At 35.9% G+C, this 21,048-nt stretch overlaps 1 long non-coding RNA gene across 1 annotated transcript in view; it reads left to right on the top strand.

The window, feature by feature from the left end:
• The window catches only part of LOC138916582 (uncharacterized), an 81,522-nt gene that overhangs the window by 14,658 nt on the left and 45,816 nt on the right, over window positions 1-21,048 (top strand). The window contains exon 3 of the long non-coding RNA XR_011423871.1: window positions 9,151-9,238. This is a non-coding gene — a long non-coding RNA (uncharacterized lncRNA). The remainder of the gene's footprint in view (window positions 1-9,150; window positions 9,239-21,048) is intronic.

Genomic DNA, 21,048 nt, shown 5'->3' with positions numbered 1-21,048 from the left:
ATTGTCTTTTTGTGTTTGAAATTTCATTTTTCTGAGGAAAACTGCATGTCTCTTGATCTGTTGGCATTGCCGCTGCTATATTCTTAAAGAAAGCTAACCTCTACTTGAGTAAAGTTGGCATTAAATATTACTTCCTCAAATACGTTATCCAGAGCTTAAGTAATTAAAATAGTTTGTGATATGCTATTTCCTAGGGTACGGCACTAGATTAATACTTTATTTTTTTTTCATCATTTTCTCCCCATGGCTTAAGTGTTCTTGAAGCCAGCATAGCAGAAAATAAAGCCTGTTTGAAGAGGACACCTACGGAGGTTTGGAGGGATTCTCGAAACCCTTATGATAGAAACAGGCAGGACAAAGCTCCTGTTGAACTAAAGAATGTGGGTAATACTTGCTGGTTTAGTGCTGTTATTCAGGCAAGGGTCTTTTTGCAGATCTTATTTGGTGGGCACGATAGCAATAGAAACTGGCTTGGGGTTGTGTTTCTTTTAAGTTGTATACGTGAAACATAACTGCAGGCTAAGTTTTAATATGCCTTTCTATCTAATAAACTAGTTTGGGGATTGCAGTATTCCCTACCCCACTCTGTTCCTTCTCCCAGTATGGAGTTTTAACAATAGAGTACTATCTGTGCTTTATTTGAAATTATTTTGAATTAATTTCTCCTCCTTCCCAGCTAAGAATTGTTGTCAGAATGTAAAGAAAATATTTTTGTATGTCTTGCAAATTAAGGGAAGGATGTAACCAAGATGTGAAATTAGAACTGCTTCTTTTGTGATTAGATTTATTTGTATATAATGGAAAGTGTTATTCATAGAATTATAGTCATTTAAATACTATTTTTAATACAAGGAAGCATTTCATTTGAGGAAGGTATAGATTGGCAGATAATTCTCAATGTATAGGTGAAAATGATGTAAAGAATAAATATTGATGAATCAAGAATAACACATGTTCCTTCTAACTTGGGAAGCCCTTCATGGAATGTTTTTTGAGCCCCTTATTCTAAAATGAAAAATCTTTGTATGCATAGATATCTATCCTCTTCTCAATTTTAACTAATTTTCTTTTCTTTTTTTTCTTACTCTTTTATGTGATGACTATTGTCATAATTCTTTACCATTCTCAGTTAGACATTAATAATGTTATTAGATTGCAAAACCTTGACAATCTCCTTAATCTATGAATAATAACCCTTTAGGAAAATTAATATTTGTTTATTTTGCTAATACAGTAGAATTGTAGCTTATTAATTAGTGTTCCTGATGAGTACTTTTTAAATCATTAGATGTAGGGGCCGGCCCAGTGGCACAATGGTTAAGTGCGCATGTTCTGCTTCTCGGCGGCCCAGGCTTCGCCGGGTGGATCCCGGGTGCAGACATGGCACCACTTGGCAAAAGCCATGCTGTGGTAGGCGTCCCACATATAAAGTAGAAGAAGATGGGCATGGATGTCAGCCTTCCTCAGCAAAAAGAGAAGGATTGGCAGTAGTTAGCTCAGGGCTAACCTTCCTCAAAATAAATAAATAAATAAATAATAAAATCATTTGATGTCTATGCCACTTCTTTTTATATTAAAAATATCTCTTCATTTGTAGCTTTCCAACCTGTATGTATGACAGTGTAAATTTTCATGTGATATTAAAGCAGCTAACTTGGTTATGTAGTTCATTTTCTATAAGGTTAATTGTGTTCTATAGGATATTAATTTGTAATTTTACCATTTTTTCCACTTCAGTGTAATAAATTTCAACTTTTTCCCCCACTTTTTTTGCTTCTGGCACATGATACCATGCAATTTGATTTCCTTTAGCTTTCTGGATTTATGCCTCACTCTTCAGTATACTATGGTAAACACTAGTTAGCATGTAGTATGTATGTATATTTGTTTTCCAAGCTCTTGAAATATTAAGGAATACCTGGATTAACCTAAATCTGTAATAATAGCTTTGTTCCTAGCCTTGATTACACATTAATTATTCACTTACATCCCAACAATATCTAACATTTTCTTTGCTATCTTAGAGTCTCTTAGATCTTCCTGATAGGCTATCTTGCTTTACTTTACTTGCACTATTAGTAAGGGGTTTTACATTTCACTGTCCAATCTAAATTTTATAATTTAGACATCATTTTAAAATATGAAGCTCACTATGAAGGCTGTGATCTGAGTGTTCATGAATATGCTTCGCTGCCTCTATTTGGACAAGTGGATGCTATCTCTGCACTATTATGGCCAATAAGTGAGGCTCATTGATTAGACACTTCTCTTAGAAAACTTTAAGAAGAAAGAAAGTACTTGGAAATAATCAATATTTGTTTGTTAGAAGAGGAGTTCTTTATTTTTCCACAGCGTATTGTAAGAGGCCTGTTTGAAATGATAACTAAATTACTATTAATCGGTATGGGGATCATAACTTACCATTTTCATAGGCTAAACTCCTCTCATATCTTAATTCAAATTTGAATCAGTTGTCTATCTATTTCTATCTTAAGTGTTATTTGCTGACCTTAGATTTTGCTTTACATTTCAAATTTTTGGTGTTTTTTGGTAGAGAGCAGAATGAACTAGAAAAATCGCTTGTTTTCAAAATTTGAAGTAATTTTACTGATTTCTAAGTTTTATCTTAGATTAGTGGCTACTTAACTGGTAGCATGGCTTTACCACACTCCTAACATAGGCAAGTATAAGGTTTTCGGAATTACTTATTTTTTCTTTTGGGGAGATTTAGACACCTAGGAGAAGTAACCTCTAACCTTAAAAAATTTGAGTTATAGTGAATTATTAAGATATTGACTTGGGGATTTGGGAAAAAATGTTAAGCGTCAAATTTTGGAAAATTGTGGATGGGAAAAAATTTGTCTGAAGATCACTTCGTGGTTTTTTTTTTTTCCTTACTATAATTATTCTATTTTAAGTAGTTTTTTATTTTCATCTCTAGTAATAAAAACTTTTTATTTTTTCATTTTCTGACATTATTCCTTAATTCCATAGACATAATCTGAGATATAACAGTTTATCATCATAATTGGAACTTCTCACTTATGAAAGAAAAGTTGGGCAGGAAGTCTGTATTAGTGTTGGAAGTGTTTTATTATATTTTCCAAAGTGAGTTGGAGCTTGTTCAAACTGTGACGTAAATGTACTATAAAGTTTCAATTACAAAATTTCTCAGGGATGGAATTTACTTAGTTGGCAGGACTTGTAGGAAGCAACTGGGATTCTTTTCCTTCTAAGTATATCTACCAATTACAGAAGGTTACTGAGATTATAAACTGCTAACTTTGGAGTAGGTAGTGGGAGTAGGCTACAAAAGGTAGAGCTTTATTGTACTTGTTCTTTTAGCTATTGGGACCGATAATTTGGGAGAAAAGTGGTAGAGTATCAGAAAGGGATTATAAGAAGCAAAGAGAAGATTTTACAGAGAATAGCTTAAATAGTCTTTTGGATGCTAGCAATATTAGCCTGACTGTCTTTAGATTGAGCATCGACCCCTTATCTAGTCAGGACTGTTTTAATCCTGTTCAAATGAATTTTTATGTAAAAAGTACTAAGTGGGGCTACTTTCTCCACTAGGGTATCCGTGAATGAGGTAGTTATTTAGAGGTATGTATTCTCCTCTCTCTCTAGTTTGGAGTGTAATCCGTAGAGTCTCAGGATGATCCTTAGCACCTTTCCTATTTGGATGCTTCTGAGATGCTCAGAAGTAAGGTGCTCATGCTTCTCAGTTTGCCTGGTACAGTCCAGTTTATTCCTCTTGTAGATCCACTAGTGCCTGTTAATTAGTCATAAAGCCCTCTTTCATCCTTGGATAATGAAGGATATGGTCACCCTACTCATAAATCATGTAACTACAGGTTGACTAAAATACAAGCATCCTGAGGGCAGAGAACATATCTTCTAGGTTATTGTTCTATACCAGTGTATAGTACAGTGTCTGACACATTGGAGGAGACTTTTAAGAAATTATTGAATGAGTGAGTGAATGAACCAAAAAGGACCATATATTATTTATGGTGGAATTGAAGACTTTAATTGCTTCTATCCCCCTAATGCTGGATGGGATTGAAAAGATGTGGCAAGTTTTCAAAAAATCTCAGGATATCATTTAACATGTTTATTCACATTACTTGCTCTTATCTCTTTAATCTTCATCAAAGAACGTAAGTACATAGTTCAAACAGAAAACCAAAATCCCATAGCAATAAAAGGCTTACAGTGAAAAACAACAGTAATCAGCCTCAATCCTCCCTATCTCATACTCCTTAAAGGCAACTACAGCCACTTCTAGCTGTTTCTCCTATCTCATTTTTCTAAATGACATGCCTTCCTGCTGAGAAGAATGAGGATTTAGCTCTTTCATTTCAGCTACCTAGAATTGCCTTTCCTTTCATCTCCCAACATAACTTATATTGCAAGTTAAAAATAGTCAGTAGTGTTGATGTTTTCTGTGACTTTAAATATTACACTGATTTACTACGACTACCCCTTTGAAATCTTTTGTTTTCCTGGAATTGTCAATTGCTATTATTTTTCCTTTCTGTTTTCTATATACTTGTTCTTAAAACTTTCTATATGCTCCAACATCTCTGTTATGGTCTTATCAATAATATGTTTTATTTGCTCGAACATATTAGATCCATTTTTAGGGGGGTTGGGGGAGTACTTTACCACAGAAGATTGCCCTGCCTCAAATCCAGACTGGATTGTGATTCTTTTTGTTTTAAGCACTGTTGCTGGCTTTCCAGAAGCAGGTCTAGAGAAAGGGGATCCGGGAAGGGTCGATTGGGGCTCAGTTGGCGAGTTTTTACTTAATCCTCCTATTTGTAGCCCAGAATCTCATCCCCTCTCCCTACCGTGACACACACTGTGACTGATTTTTCTGAACCTCAGTCACTTAAGTTTAGTTATATCCAAAGACTAAACTTTCTGTATCCCATGCAAGGAGGTAGTAGTTGTCTGATCTTCTGGGTCTGGGAAGGACAGAGGGATTTGATTGCTCTGTATCCAGACTTTCATCTTTTAATCAGGCCATCTACGTTTAGTCCCTACCTTACCTTGAAACTTACGTGGTACCATTTCATTTTTTTTTTAAATCTACCAAGGAGAATTTATCTTGCTTCTCCTTGGTATCCTCCATTACAGACAGTTGATATCTTCCTTTGCTCTCTTGTCATTATTCTTTTTGTTTTCCACAAATTGTTTGAATTCTCATCTCTCATAGCTCTCTGCTGTTAGCAGGAGTTTAGCCAAAGTCCATTTTGGCAAGTGCTCTTCAGAATTCACATTTTAGCTCTAGACTGAATGAAAGGATACTTGTTTTCAGTGTGCATCAATCATAAACACAATTTAGGCAGTAGTGATATTTACCCTTTCCCACCCCTTTTGGAGGAATATGTTGACCACTACTATTATGACTGTGATTTAGAGTACAGAGTGTTTTGGACTTAAAAAAGTTAATTTCTATGATTTGTGTGATGGTCACAAGTTCTACTTCGGGTGATAACTTGTTAGGTTGTTCTAGACCATCTTCTTGACCATATTTTCCTGGACTGCAAAACAAAACAAAATGAAAACAAAAACAGCTTTTTGAAGACATCACATAACCCTAAAGCAGTGAGTAATTTTGAGGCTAAGCTTTGAGAAAACAAGATGTTCAGAGAGTAAGCTTCACATTTTGGGCTGATTTTATTCTCGAGGCAATTCCAGAAATAGTTGCTGAATGGCTGGGAAACTAAGCAAAGTTTTGCACAGATTTCGAGCCCTAGTAAACACCTCAGACTTTCAGTTAGGATTATAAAGGGCTAGAACCTAGGATTAACTGAGACCCGAAAATAAAGCGTGCTTTATAGTTTCTGAATTCCACCTTCATCTCAGAATTGATTGGATGAAATTGATCTTGGATTGTAAATGGCCTCACTCTTGCTTCCTGCCAGAAGCAAATGTAAATTCTTTTGGAAGATAATATCATCATTGAATTTTCTCCAGTTCGTCATGTATAATGTCTAGCACTCACATCAGCTGTAATCAGTCATATCAGCAAATAAGATGTGTCTAAAAATTAATAGAAAATAATGGGCAATAGAAATATGCCTACAGGAAAACCTGAAAATTGAATTGATATAATAACTATTAATATGCTCAAGGAATTAAAAACCAGAATGAGGATTTTTTTCTTGATTTTTTTTTTTATTTTATTGAGGTCTAACTGGCTTTTAACGTTGTGTAAATTTCAGGTGTACATTATTATATTTCAGTTTTTGTATAGATTGCATTGTGCTCACCACCAATAGTCTAGTTTTTATCCATCACCATTCACATGTGCCCCTTTACCCATTTTGCCTGCCCCCTATCCGCTTTTCCTCTGGTAACTGCTAATCTGTTCTCCTTATCTATGTGTGTGTTTGTTTCAGATTGAGAATTTTGATAGAAAACTAAAAACTATTAAAAAATAGAAATTTTAGAACTGAAAAATATAACAAAGTCACAAAATCAATGGATGAATTATAGCAGCATATTAGAAACAGCTGAAGAGAGAATTAGTCAGCTAGACAGTTGGTCTGAAGAACATTTTCAGATTAAAGCCGTGAAATGCAGATAAGAGCATATAAGAGATTTTGAACATGGTGAATAATACTAACATAGTGTATTTGTGGTTCAAGGGAGAGTAAAAAGAGAATAGGGCAAAAGTAATATTTGAAGAAATGACTGAGAGTATTCAAAACCTAATGAAAGAGATTGAGCTACAGATTCAGGAAGGAATAGGAATCAAGTAGTATGGACATAAAGAATACTGTGACAAGGCATATGATAATAAAATGGAAAAAACTATAGACAAAGAGAAAATCCTAAAAGTAGCCAGTTGGAAAAGATATATATCACCTCTATGAAGGAGCAAAAATAAATCTAAAAGCTGACTTCTCAACAGAAATGCAATCTTTAAAGTGCTGGAAATATTAACTGGCCATATAGAATTCTAGAACTAGCAAAAATATTACAAAAATGAAGTAAAAACAATTTTCATTTTAGCAGATGGTGAAATAATTCACCACCAGCAGACCTACACCAGATGAAATTCTACTGGGTGTTCAGGAAGCAGGAAAATGTTCTCCAGCGGGAACTCAGAGCACAGAAATAGGACTGGGATTCTCCTAATTTGTCCATATTCTCTTTCCAATTTAAATTCCTCATAAGAACAGCCCGTACTTTGCCCCCCTTACTTATATCTCATTTCTTCAGTACTTATTACTGCTGTTCTTCTCCCATTCTACTGAAAAGATGGTTTTCTAATTGAGAAATCCAAAGGTTGTTTTTCCTGCCCTTACTTTACTGGAATGTGGCAACCTTTGAGAGTAATGCTCATCTTGTCCTTCTTAAAATTTGCCGGTATTCTTTGATGTGCTTCAGAATCTTCTGTGGTACTTTGTGTCTTTGTTGAGAGGCCCCTGGCACAGGTTCCTTTTAAAGCTCCACTGTTATTCTGATACACAGCTATATGTGAAAGCCCTTGGTTTCTCTACTCCTTTTTCTTCTGTGATCTCATACTCTCCATTTCCCTTACTATTCTTATTTTGTCTTTCTCATCGTTCCTCTGGCTTTTAAATGATTCTTTTTCCCTAGGGTTCTGAGCTTGGTCTACTATTATTGTATTCACTTTTTTTCTGATTTATAACGTCTATACTCATTGTTTTAACTTGTAATCACAAGATTGTGATCAGGGCAGAGACTTAATATATTTTATTCTCTTTTGCCTGTCTTCCTTGTGTCTGGCCATGTAGTGAGTGCTCCATAAATATTTGCTAAATGAATAAATAAATGAATTATCTCATGTTCATATTGTTGCATTAAGAAATACTTCCAGATCGCAAGATAACCAAAATATTTTCCTACAGTTCCTGTTATCAGCTTTATGGTTTTACCTTTCATATTTAGGCCTTTAATCCACATCTATATCTATATATCTATATCTGACTCTATTTCTTATATATACTAGGCCAATTTTCCAAACACCCACCTACTAAACAAAACTTTGTTTTTATTTGTAGTGCCACCTTTATCTATGTGTTAGTCAAGTTGGCTAACCCATCTTTACTAAGATTTAATACATCATTGCCTCCTGTCCAGTGATTTTCAAACTTTATCAACTGTGATTCTCAGAAAGGAAGACAGTCTACATTGTAAAACACTTTACATGTACACATGTATATAAAATATATACAAGAAAAATTTTACAAACAATATCCTGTGGTGAATTTACAGTGTATGATATGTTCTGATATTTTCCATTGCATTTTATTTCATGTTTTAAACATGTTCATCGTGATAACATTAATGGATTGTAAGTTATAGTTTAAAAAACAGCTCCAGGAAACCTTCCCACGGCCGTCTTTCATATGCTCTCATTATGCTCTGTATGTTCTGAATTAGAGTATCTTGGAATTATATTTCTATTGTTATAATTATATGTGTGTCTCCTTCTAGGTTGTGTGTCTCCTTGAGCACAGAGATAATATGTAATTTCTTTGCTCTGCTATCACTGAGCATCTGATTTATTTATTTATAAATAAATTTGTTTATTTTAAATGAATTAGAATTATTTATAAAATAAATTATCATTATATTATAACAGATAATATAATAAATAATATAATATATTATAAATAATATAATAATATATTATAATATAATATATAATAATATTATTATTAAATAAATTTAAATTATTATAAGTTTATTTGTGCTATATCCTTGTAGAATTGATACGTCTAGATAACTCATAGTGAACATAACGTGTCTGAAAAGTTGTAGACTTTACATTTGTTTATCTTCTATTTTGAGGAAACTGTTAAGCACGTGGTAATATAAATAAAGCTTTAGTAATATAATATGGTGTGGGGTTTTATTTTTGCATTGTCCATGTATACTTTTCTGCTTTGCAACACAATAAATATTGTTAATGATCAAGAATAGTATGTTAAGGTATAAGAAATTTGACTTTCTCTTGGGGAGAAAATAGTCTTATGCTAATTGCATCTGTTCTGTGTATAAGCAGTATAATTGTCAAAAACAAATCTCTAAGACCCGTCATATTTTTATGGTTTTCTTAGTAGAATTTTCCCTTAGTTATCTTAAATTGTTGTTCTTTTTCAGTCATTATTCAATCTTTTGGAATTTAGAAGATTAGTCCTGAATTATAAAGCCTCCATCACATGCTCAAGATTTACCCCGAAACCAAAAGGTAAAATACAAAAAGATTTTTAAGCAGAGCATGTATGATATGGTCTTCCTGTATTATCTGTGCTTGTTTTAGGAGCACTTGCCCCGTCAAGTCTGAAACAGTGTCAAACTTGAAGGTCAACCCATTAATCTCACTTTAGTATTTGTTTTTTCCTTCCTTTTGAGTTGTCAAATTTCGGTAAACTTTATAGGTTACAATTTACAATTCAAGGTCTTTCCTCAATTGTCTGCTGAAAACTTGTGTAGAAATCAAAAAGTTTTTCTGTTGTTTCTGTAGATAAGCCCTTGAGAAGATTAGTTTTTCACTGGCTGTCTTTGCAGTACAAATGTATAACTTATATTTTGTAAGTTAATGTTGTTAGGCAATATAATGTGAGAGCTCAGACACAGGGCCAGATTGTCTAGGTTCTGGCTGTGAACCTAGAGCAAGTTACGTGATCTGTCTTTGTTCAGTTTGCTTATCTGAAAAGTGTAAGTAACAACAGCAGTTATTTTATAGAGTTACTGTGAGAATCAGATGAGATAAAACACATAAAGGGCATAGAAGGGCCTGGTACATAGTAAGTACCAGATGTCAACTCTTGTCTGTTATTATATTGTTTATATTAGCTTTTAAAAAGATAAGACTTGATTTGCATGCAGAAGTTCATACTTAGTGGAAAAAAATTGCTTATGGAGATAGTATGCTTGAGTATAGGGCTTTTCTGGTCTTGTCATTAAAGAATTTGTAGCCCTATAGGGAACTAGTCTCAAAGATATAGAAGTTAAAATTTTAGGTTTCAGTAAAGTCTTGAACTTTGTGTGACCTATTGTTAGTAGTAATGATACATTATTAAACTATAGTTTTCTTTTAGTGTATAATTTTGAAAACTACTTTTACTGTAAACATATGAAACATTTATAATACAAGCCAGTGGGAATATAATTTGATTTATAACTAGCTTTTTAAGCTATAATCGTTGGGCTATAAAATGTCAGGCTGATAAACAAGCCGTTTTTAAAAGGGAACTAAGATCTCCTGACAACCCCTCATACCTCCAGAGAAATTAAGAAAAACTCCTTCAATCATTACAGTTTGTACATGAAACTTTTTGGACCTATTGCTTCCTGTTATTGCAGTTTGTTATTATCAGTGGTTCTTTCTTCTGATGTCTCAGTTGAATTATATTTATAATTTATGTGACATTATTTAGAATTATTACTTCTGGATAGGAATTCATATGTATACTGACCTTTTTTTTATGTTCCGGGATTTTAGTGCTTTACAGAGTTTTAATTTCTCAGTTGTAGCAGATTTTTGGCAAACTGAATCCTCAGTATATATAAAGGATAATATCTCACTTGCAAGTGGGATTTTTGTAGGACTGCAAGATTGATTTAGTGTTTAGAGTTCAGTGTAATTCACCGTTTTAACAGACTGAAGAAAAATAACCATATGATTATCTCAGTAGATGAAGAAAAAAGGATTTGACAAAAGCTAGCATCTATTCATGACAAAATCTCTCAGAAGCTAGGAATAGCAAGAAACTTTCTTATCCTGATAAAAGCTCATTTATGACAAATCTACAACTTATATAATATTTAATGTTGGAAAGGCTGAATGCTTTTCTCCAAAGGTCAGGAGCAAGCAAGGATGTCGGCCCTCACTACTTCTATTAAGCATTAGACTGGAGTTCTCAACCAGTTTTATACAGCAAGAAAAAGAAATAACATGCATGTTGGAAAGGAAGACAGAAAGCTGTCTTCTTATGTATATGACTTGACTGTCTATCTGCAACATCCTAAGTAATCTCCACCTACAAAAAGATGCTAGAACCAAGAAATGAATTCAGCAATGTTATATGATACAAGGCGAACACACAAAGATCAGTTGTATTTCTAAATACCAGCCGCACACAATTGGAAATTTAAATTAAAAAAATACTTATATACAATAGCATAAAATATGGAATATTAGGGCTAAAGTGGACAAAAGATATATATGAAAACAACAAGATATTGTTGAGAGAGGTTAAAGAAATAAAGTGATATATTATGTTCATGGATCAGGGGATTCAATATTGTTAAGATATGAATTGTCCTCAATTCAATCTATAGATTCAATGCAATCCCAGTCATAATCACAGCAGGCTTTTTTAGCGGAATTGACAAACTGATTCTAAAATTTATATCGAAAATCAAAGGATATGGAATTGCCATAGCAATTTAAAAAAGAAAGACAATATTGGAAGAATTAATTCTCAGGCTACAGTGATCAAGACACTTTCTTATTGGTGAAAAGATAGTCATATAGCTCAATAGAACAGAATAGAGAGTCCTGAAATAGACCTACATGTACAGGGTGAATTGATTTGAGTCAAAGTTGCCAAAACAATTCAATGGGCAAAGGGAAAATCTTTTAAATTCATGGTGTCACAGGCAGAAAAATAATTCTCAACTCTTACAGGACACTATATATGGGAAAAGAAATTCATAATAGGGTATAAACCCAAAAGGAAGAAAACCATAGGAATTCTTGAAGAAAACACAGGAGAAAATTTTAGTGTCCTGGGTTAAGAAAAGATTTCTTAAATAGGACAATAAGAAGGCACAAATCATAAAAGAAAAAAGTGATAAAATGGACTTCATCAAAATTAAAAACTTTTAATCTTTGAAAAATTCATAGAAAACAAAAAGACAAGCCACAGACTGGGAGAAAATATTCTCAAAACATGTATCAGACAGAGAGTGGGCGGAGCAAAATGGCGGGGTGAGCTGACCCGGGATTCTCTCCCCTCCAAAATACAGCAAAAGATTGGAAGAACTGAGTTTCAGAGAATAAACATAATGCCAGCTCGTTAGAGACCTACAATACCAAGAAGGCGGAGATCATAACCTTGCTTACACCCTCGGAGGCGCTGGAACGGTAGGAGAGAACACTACTCCCTCCCCTAGAGTCTGCGATCGCTGCGGCGCGGTTCGGGAAGGAGCGGGGGAGGGGCCGCGCGACCGGGGGATCATCCAGGACTCCTGCCGCTGATTCAGTGGAGACCCGCTGACGGGAAGAAAGCTTCCGTCCGTGGGCACCCTATAAATCAAGGGCCTTGGGAGACCAGAGAACAGAACTGATCTGAACCCAGACCAGCGCGTGTGAGTAACAGCCCCTCGCCCCCAGCAAAGCCAGTGGGCGCAGCCATCTTGCCCCAAGGCGGAGAGCTAACACGCCACTCTCGACCCCCATCTAGTGGCGACAGGCTGTAACTGCAACTGAATTCTACCACTATGAGAAAAAACCGCTCCTCTACCATCCAGCAATTTATAAAAGCCCCAGACCAGAAGGAAAACAATGAAAACACAGAATTAAGTCCTGAGGACGTGGAATTAGGTAAACTAAGTGATAATGAATTCAGAGCAGCTATAATCAAAAAACTCAATGAGGTAGAGAGAAAGATAGAGAAACAAGCTGAGTTCTGGAGTTACTTCACAAAAGAGATTGAAATAATAAAGAAGAATCAAACAGAATTACTTGAGATGAAAAACACAATGGACCAGATAAAACAGAATACGGATTCCCTGAATGCCCGTGTAGACAACCTACAGGAGAAAATCAGCATAATCGAGGACAGACAGGCTGAATGGCACCAGACACAGGAAGAAAGAGAACTAAGAATTTAAAAAAATGAGGAAAATCTCAGAGAGATAATGGATTCAATGAGGAGTAAGAACATAAGGATCATAGGAATTCCCGAGAATATGGAAAAGGAAAATGGAGCAGAAAGTGTGCTTAACGAAATTATTGAAGAGAACTTCCCAAATCTAGGGATCAACGGAGAAATGTGTGTAGAGGAGGATTTTAGATCTCCTAGATTTGTCAATGTAAAAAGACCCACCACAAGGCACATAATAGTAAAGTTGGCAAATAGGAATGATAGGGAGAGAATACTCAGGGAAGTAAGGAAAAAAAAGAGAATAACCTATAAAGGAGCCCCTATCAGACTGTCAGTGGATTTCTCTACAGAAACCCTACAAGCTAGGAGAGAATGGAGTGATATATTCAAAGCTTTAAAGGATAAAAACCTTCAGCCAAGAATACTCTATCCAGCAAGAATTTCCTTCAGATATGAGGGAGAAATTAAATCTTTTCCAGACAAACAAAAGTTAAGGGAATTTGTAACTAAAAGCCCTCCATTACAAGAAATCCTCAAGAAGGCTCTCATACTTGAAAAAAGAAAAAAGGGAGAAAGGGGACACAATCCACAGACTAGGGAGGCCGATGGATAGAACCAGAACAGGATAGCAAATATTTAACTATAGCATTAGGGTAAAAATAAGGAAACTACCAAAACAAGGACGATCTTAGCACTCTAACTACAAATTAATAAGACGAGTTGGAATAAAAAATGAAAATAATTATTTAGGAGGGGAAGAGCAAAGGGTCTAAATCAGTATTGGTCGAGTAAGTAAGAGACCACCAGAGAATAGACTATATTATACACGAGATTCTAAATACAAACTTCAAGGTAGACACTAAAATAAAGTACAGAACAGAGTCACAAATCATAGATAAGGAAAAATCTAAGAAACCCAGCATAAGAAATTGCAGAAGTCAATGGGTAGTCTAAAGCACACAGGAAAAGAAACACAGGAAAACAAGATAATGAGTGACAGATTGACAGCATTAAGTCCACATGCATCAATAATCACTCTCAATGTGAACGGGTTGAACTCTCCAATAAAAAGACACAGAGTGGCAAAATGGATTAAAGAACAAGATCCAACAATTTGTTGCCTCCAGGAAACACACCTCAGCCCCAAGGACAAACACAGACTCAGGGTGAAGGGGTGGAGGACAATACTTCAAGCAAATAGCAAGGAAAAAAAGGCAGGTGTTGCAATTCTCCTATCAGACCAAGTGGATTTCAAAATAAGACAGGTAAAGAGAGACACAGAGGGACAATATATAGTGATCAAAGGGACAATTCATCAAGAAGAAATAACGCTTATAAATATCTATGCACCCAACACAGGAGCACCAAGATTCATAAAGCAACTATTAGCAGACCTAAAGGAAGATGTTAAAAACAACACAATAATAGTAGGGGACCTCAACACCCCACTCACATCAATGGACAGATCATCCAGACGGAAAATCAACAAGGAAATAGTGGAGCTGAATGAAAAACTAAAACAATTGGACTTAATAGACATATATAGATCACTCCACCCTGAAGGAGCTGAATACACATTCTTCTCAAGTGCACATGGAACATTCTCAAGGATAGACCATATATTGGGCAATAAGGCAAGCCTCTACAAATTTAAAAAAATTGAAATAATAACAAGCATCTTCTCAGAGCATAGTGCTATAAGGCTAGAAATTAATTACAAGAAAAAAGCTGAGAAAGGCACAAAGATGTGGAGACTAAACAACACAGTACTGAACAAGCAATGGATCATTGAAGAAATTAAAGAAGAAATAAAAAAATACCTGGAAACAAATGAAAATGATAGCATGCCATACCAACTCACATGGGATACAGCAAAAGCTGTATTAAGAGGAAAATTCATCGCAATACAGGCACATCTTAACAAACAAGAAAAATCCCAAATAAGCAACCTTAAAGCACACCTAACTGAACTAGAGAAAAAAGAACAAATGAAGCCCAAAGTCAGCAGAAGGAGAGAAATAATAAAAATCAGAGCAGAAATAAATACTATTGAATTGAAAAAGGCAGTAGAAAGGATCAATGAGACAAAGAGCTGGTTTTTTGAGAAGATAAATAAACTTGACAAACCACTAGCCAGACTTACAAAGAAAAAAAGGGAGAAAGCTCAAATAAACAAAATCAGAAATGAGCGAGGAGAAATAACAACAGACTCTGCAGAAATACAACAGATTATAAGAGAATACTACAAAAAAACTATATGCCAACAGAATGGATAACCTAGAGGAAATGGATAAATTCCTGGACTCCTACAATCTCCCAAAGCTCACTCAAGAAGAGGCAGACAATTTGAACAGACCAATCACAAGGAAAGAGATTGAAACAGCAATCAAAAACATCCCAAAGAATAAAACCCCAGGACCAGATGGCTTTCCTGGGGAATTCTACCAAACTTTCAGAGAGGATTTAATACCCATCCTTTTCAAGCTATTCCAAAAAATTAGGGAAGATGGAACACTTCCTAACACATTCTATGAGGCCAACATCACGCTGATCCCAAAACCTGACAAGGACACCACGAAAAAAGAGAACTACAGGCCAATATCACTGATGAACATAGATGCAAAAATTCTAAACAAAATTTTGGCAACCAGAATTCAGCAATTCATCAAAAGAATCATACATCAGGATCAGGTGGGATTCATACCAGGGACACAGGGATGGTTCAACATCCGCAGATCAATCAACGTGATACACCACATCAACAAACTGAGGAATAAAAACCACATGATCATCTCAATAGATGCAGAGAAGGCATTTGACAAGATCCAACGCCATTTATGATAAAAACTCTGAACAAAATGGGCATAGAAGGAAACTACCTCAACATAATAAAGGCCATATATGACAAACCCATAGCCAACATCATACTCAATGGGCAAAAACTGAACCCCATCCCCCTGAAAACAGGAACAAGACAAGGATGCCCTCTATCACCACTCTTATTCAACATAGTACTGGAGGTCCTGGCCAGAGCAATCAGGCAAGAAAAAGGACTAAAAGGAATCCAAATAGGGAGGGAAGAAATGAAACTCTCGCTGTTTGCAGATGACATTATCTTATATATAGAAAACCCTAAAGAATCCATTGGAAAACTGTTAGAAGTAATCAACAACTACAGCAAATTTGCAGGGTATAAAATCAATTTGCATAAATCAGTAGCATTTCTATACTCCAGTAATGAACCAACAGAAAAAGAACTCAAGAATACAATACCATTCACAATCACAACAAAAAGAATAAAATACCTTGGGGTAAATTTAACTAAGGAAGTGAAGGACCTATATAATGAAAATTACAAGGCCTTTCTGAGAGAATTGGTTGACGACATAAGAAGATGGAAAGACATTCCATGTACATGGATTGGAAGAATAAACATAGTTAAAATGTCCATTCTACCTAAAGCAATCTACAGATTCAACGCCATCCCAATCAGAATCCCAATGACATTCTTTACAGAATTAGAACAAAGAATCCTAAAATTCATATGGGGCAACAAAAGACCCCGAATTGCTAAAGCAATCCTGAGAAAAAAGAACAAAACTTGAGGCATCACAGTCCCTGACTTCAAAACATACTACAAAGCTACAGTAATCAAACAGCATGGTACTGGTACAAAAACAGGTGCACAGATCAATGGAACAGAAGTGAAAGCCCAGAAATAAAACCACACATCTATGGACAGCTTATCTTTGACAAAGGAGCTGAGGGCATACAATGGAGAAAAGAAAGTCTTTTCAACAAATGGTGCTGGGAAAACTGGAAAGCCACATGTAAAAGAATGAAAATTGACCATTCTTTTTCACCATTCACCAAAATAAACTCAAAATGGATCAAAGACCTAAAGGTGAGACCTGAAAGCATAAGGCTTCTGGAAGAAAACGTAGGCAGTACACTCTTTGACATCAGTATTAAAAGGATCTTTTCGGACACCATGCCTTCTCAGAGAAGGGAAACAATAGAAAGAATAAACAAATGGGACTTCATCTGATTAAAGAGCGTCTTCAAGGCAAATGAAAACAGGATTGAAACAAAAACACAACCCACTAACTGGGAAAAATATTTGCAAGTCATATATATGACAAAGGCTTAATATCCCTAATATATAAAGAACTATCGCAACTCAACCACAAAACATCAAACAACCCAATCAAAAAGTGGTCTGGAGACATGAACAGACGTTTCTCCAAAGTAGATATACTGATGGCCAATAGGCACATGAAAAGATGCTCATCATCGCTGATCATCAGGGAAATGCAAATCAAAACTACACTAAGATATCACCTTACACCCGTTAGAATGACAAAAATATCTAAAACTAATAGCAACAAATGTTGGAGAGGTTGTGGAGAAAAAGGAACCCTCATACACTGCTGGTGGGAAGGCAAACTGGTGCAGCCACTATGGAAAACAGTATGGAGATTCCTCAAAAAACTGAAAATAGAACTACCATACGATCCAGCCATCCCACTACTGGGTATTTATCCAAAGAACCTGAAGTCAGCAATCCCAAAAGTCCTGTGCACCCCAATGTTTATTGCAGCACTGTTTACAATAGCCAAGACGTGGGAGCAACCTAAGTGCCCATCAACAGACGAATGGATAAAGAAGATGTGGTCCATATATACAGTGGAATACTACTCAGCTGCAAAACAGAACAAAATCATTCCATTTGCAACAACATGGATGGACCTTGAGAGAATTATGTTAAGTGAAATAAGCCAGCCAGAGAAAGATAATGTGTGTATGACTCCACTCATATGAGGAATTTAAAACTATGGACCAAGAATAGTTTAGTGGATACCAGGGGAAAGGTGGGGTGGGGGGTGGGCACAAAGGGTGAAGTGGTGCACCTACAACATGACTGACAAACATTAATGTACAATTGAAATTTCACAAGATTGTAACCTATCAATAACTCAATAAAAAAAAAAGAAAACCCAACTGAAAAATTTTCCCATTACAATAACCAAGAAACTTTTTAAATAAAAAGCACTTAAAAATGTGATACAGTTATGCGGAGAAAAACGATAAAACTGCTAACGGACTATAAGAAAATACATGTATAAAAAGGAAAAAATACATAACATCCAGCAAAAAATTTCTTACAAAATCATGTTAAAATGATAAAATTCAACATAATGATTTCAACTCACCCTAAGTTTATCTACAAGTTTATATAAGCTAAAGCAAAATCCAGTGGAATTTTTCTTTGTAATTTATATAATTACTATAAAACTCATTTGCAGAAAGAAAGGAGGAATTCAGCCCTCCACAGAAGCAAAAGAAACTGCCCAAACAAGAGCTAAAGTTCCCAGGAAGGTGGGTGCAGCAGAGAAATTACATTGATACCCAGCACCTAACACAAGCAACATTGCTAAATTCATCAGAGTGTGGTGCCCTTTCCCGTAGGAGCAGTGTTGTGGCCACTGGGCTCGCAAATCATTAGGAATATCTGGCACCATCTCAGCACCTTGGAAAATCAAGTACCTGAATGGTTAGAAGATAAGATTGTGAGACTCCTCAAGAATCTCCTTTTACCACATCATCACTTATGAGCCAAAGGAAAGGATTTGGACAGAAATTAGGGTTGAAGCTGATGAGACTAAGCTATGGAGTAACAGGAGACCTGCGGGCAAGTGTCACCTGGAAGATACTTCGATGCCACCATCACCCTCCAAGCTGTCCCAACTGTAGCTTGGATGTCATATATTACCCACACCCCCTTTCATTCCCATACCCATCAGATCCCATGAATTTTATCTTTAAACTACCTCTCCTGGGCCCTTTCTCTCCATTCTTGCTGCCAACATCCTCTCATATGCTGTCAGCTGATACCTAAATTAACAAAGCACCTTAGTCCCCAGATGCTCCCATCCCATCCATCCTGCACAGTGCAGCAAGAAAATTGCTTCCTGACTCTTCTTTCCTTAGATTCTCCACCGCATGGGAATGAGCCAGGAAAAACCTGAACTTCTATGACTCACTTTTAAAGACTTGCACAGACTAAACCACCTCAACAACCACCCACTTACCCACTAAACTTCACCTCACCTCTGTTCAACTCAGGGTCATCTCCACATCCCACAAGCCTACCCGCTCTATTCCACCACTGAACCTCCCTTCACTGAAATGCCCTCACCTGTTCTTTCCAAACCTACCCTCCTTCCAAGCCCAACTCCAGTCTCATGTGTTCAGTGAAGATTGTCTTTAATACACCAACCCACGTGAATCTCCTGTTCTCTGAGCATTGCAAATACTTTGGTGATTTTCCTTTAATGCATATTATATCATATACTACCTTACCTAAAATCTATCAACACAACCCCATTGCCCACAGCATTAATTCCAATATACTTAGCATGGATTCTAGGTCCTTCTTGAACTGGCCACTGCCTATTTTTGCACCCTTATTGTTATTCCCTAAATGAACATAATACAGCTATTTCCTAACTCAAGGTGTCCTTTCTCCCTTTTGTGTGTTTGGTATTCCTTCCTCTATATTGCATGAAGATCCTCACCTCAGTGTAAGAATAATATATTCTCCCCCTCTTGCTCCTACAGAAATTTATCATACTTCTTTTACAGCAATTAATAGATTCTCTATAATTGCAACTCTAGTGTCTATATCTAAGAAATATACTATCCTAGTATTCAAAATCATCTGCTTAATATTTTTCTTGAACCTTTATTACTGAGTGCATTTTGGTTGATAATAACAGCTAGTATTTCAATAGTACCATGTGCCACATACTTTATGTGTTCTATACACATTAATTCATTCAACTCTACTGTGATGTGGGTATTACTATTATCACCCCTTTTATAACAAATGAGAAAAACAAGCCCAGATAACTGGTCTAAGGTTGCACAGCAGTGGAGCCAAGATTTCAATCCAAGCAATCTAACCACAGATCCTATGCTGTCTAACCACTGCCCTATACAATTTCTAGGATTACAACATGTAAATGTAGAGCTGAAATTAAATATGCCCTTTTGTTAGAAGTCCAAGTTATATGTGTTCACCAACGCATACAAATATTTCGTATATGAGTATGAACTCGATTTTTGATCAATTAGAGAAACTAATGAAAATATCCTAGGATCAATCTGAGAGATTACTCAGAGATGAGAGGAATCATGAAGGATCCAGTTTTTCCAACCTTCATCCCTAACAGAAGGAATAACTGCTGGCCTCCTCTTTGAAAGTCACCTTTTCCTCTTCCGTAATTTCTGCCTTTTCTGTATTTATTCCTCTGTCTGATACCACACCCCTCACCAATCTTCATCATCTCCTGCACTGAACTGGTAAGAAATATCTCCTATCTCCACACAATGCAGCCTCATCAAGAATCCTAGAAAGAAAATGTGACCAGCATGTAAGTGCCTAAATCAGTATTTGAGCATTTAGACTCTCCATCATGTGACCTGCTGGACTCTGGACCAGAGCATAATTATAGACTGAAAACAATGGCCAGGATAAATATAAGAGAGAACTTGACGTGCTGATGTGACTGATCTCAGGGTGAAGTAGTGAAACGTCAATTTCAGTCACGAGCTCCCCCCTTCATAATTCCCAAATGGTATCTCACAGAATCCCAGAATTGTAAAGTGCTTTAAATTCATCAAATTTTATATTTTGTATAATTTTACACACAATAAAAATATACAAATAAGTTGAATTAATTATTTAAAAAATATCTTCAAACCCAACCAGCTCATTTTACAAATGAATCCTTGTGGCTCAAAAAGAGTAACTGATTTCCCAACATCCTATGGCTGCTTAGAGACTTTGCACCTTACTTCTAGCCATATCACCTACCTTTAGATCTGAAAAACTAGCATGGTTTCCTTCTGCCTTAGAATGAGGAATTGGATCAGACGGATCTCAAATACACTCAAGTGCCTCCAATTTGGCATGAAGTTAGCCACTCTGCTGGAACAGATCATTACTCCAGGAGATGATCTGGTTTTGGAAAACTGAGATTGGATGAAGCGTTGGATTTCTCTCTGGGAATCCTAGTCCCTGGACAAGCAGGGTTCCTTGGCTAATATTACGCAACTAGTTGATTTTTCACTGCAGTCCCCCAGTGAGCAAAGTCCAGGT

Source organism: Equus caballus, chromosome 12 (genome assembly GCF_041296265.1).
Source record: "Equus caballus isolate H_3958 breed thoroughbred chromosome 12, TB-T2T, whole genome shotgun sequence".
In the NCBI taxonomy this organism is placed as follows: Eukaryota; Metazoa; Chordata; class Mammalia; order Perissodactyla; family Equidae; genus Equus; species Equus caballus.
This window is presented reverse-complemented; position numbering and strand designations above follow the sequence as displayed.